This window comes from Acyrthosiphon pisum, chromosome A2, assembly GCF_005508785.2.
Source record: "Acyrthosiphon pisum isolate AL4f chromosome A2, pea_aphid_22Mar2018_4r6ur, whole genome shotgun sequence".
In the NCBI taxonomy this organism is placed as follows: domain Eukaryota; kingdom Metazoa; phylum Arthropoda; class Insecta; order Hemiptera; family Aphididae; genus Acyrthosiphon; species Acyrthosiphon pisum.
Window position 1 is genome coordinate 7,039,466 of NC_042495.1, and position 1,453 is coordinate 7,040,918.

The window sequence follows — 1,453 nt, forward strand, 5'->3', positions numbered from 1 at the left end:
GCCAATGATTATGGTGTTAAAACATTTTGTATCCGGTAGTAGTTCGATTTTTGATTTGTCAATTTATATAGGAGATTATTATTTCCTTTATATTTTTCAATGACTATATATAGGTACTTACCATCTTTTTAATGTTTGGACATTTAAACATTTAGGAGATTAACTTTAGAGTTATTATTTTGGTTTAATTACTTTTTACTATTATTGTGCAAGAAAATCATTGATCGCCTTTGACTGGTATTATTGTTATATTTTCGGAAAGTTAAATGATATTAAATATCTGTTTTGAATAGTCGATTCAAGCATGTAAATTGTTATTTTCAGTTTACCATTTTTCATATCAACGAGTTAGTACATTGTCTTATACTACGTGAACTAAAATCAGAATGTTACTAAGCTTTGAATAAATTTCTTTTTGTGGGACAAGTGAGATAAATAACAATAATTATTATATCATCAGTGTATATATTTCTAGTTTATTATTGATTAACAGTGTACGAGTATGTACATGTTATAATGTGTATATAAGCCATAAAAAGGGTTTCAGAATGTTAGGTCCTGCCAACACATTTGGGAAAAACTTTTGTCCTAACAAAATATTATCCAAATAAATTAGGTCCAATATGCATTTAGCATTTTGGTCCAAAGTGCATTTAAGTTTAATTTCTGTTTTAACTTAGATTTAGATCTTCTTAAAAATACATAACACGTTACATATTAAAGAAGGATTAAACAAAATGTCGTAAACTATGAGAATTCCAAAGAACATAATGGAATTAAGATTTATTCAAAAGAGTATTTTTAATCTATTTCCAATTGACAATACTCAAAATTTCACATGAAAAAAAAAATCTATATAATAAAATTAAGTGGCGGGATAATCGTGACCATTTTTCTCAAGAGATATTAGACCGATTCAATTTATTTTTTTTTCAATACATTCTTTTCGTCGAGAAGAAGAACGTATCGCCAATATTATATTCGTGTCAGGACGCCACCGGTAGGGGCTCAAACGAGGATTATGAGATTTACGATTGAAATTTTCGTTTATTAATGGTTGCTATTGGTTACAGGAGAAATATTTAGTAGAAATTAGTATTTATTTGTTATTAGTCCCCATTTGGGCACACCAGGGACAAGCATGAATAATTACAATATTTTAAGAGTTATATTTTTTTACGCGCAACGGAGTGCACGGGATCAGCTAGTTTAGAATAAAATTGTTATTGTAAACCTGTAATCTGTAGATATCTAATCGTTAATAAATATCCAAAAAAATCCTGCAACTTTGAAAATTTTGTAAAAAATTCATTAATTTCGAAAATATGTCTGACTCAACACCACAGCCTCTTGTGCACCGTTCATATGATGGAAATACCACATACCTATGTAACGAATGGACTATATTAATTCGTTTTCTCAGTATTTGAAATAAGAAAGTACCTATTATTAT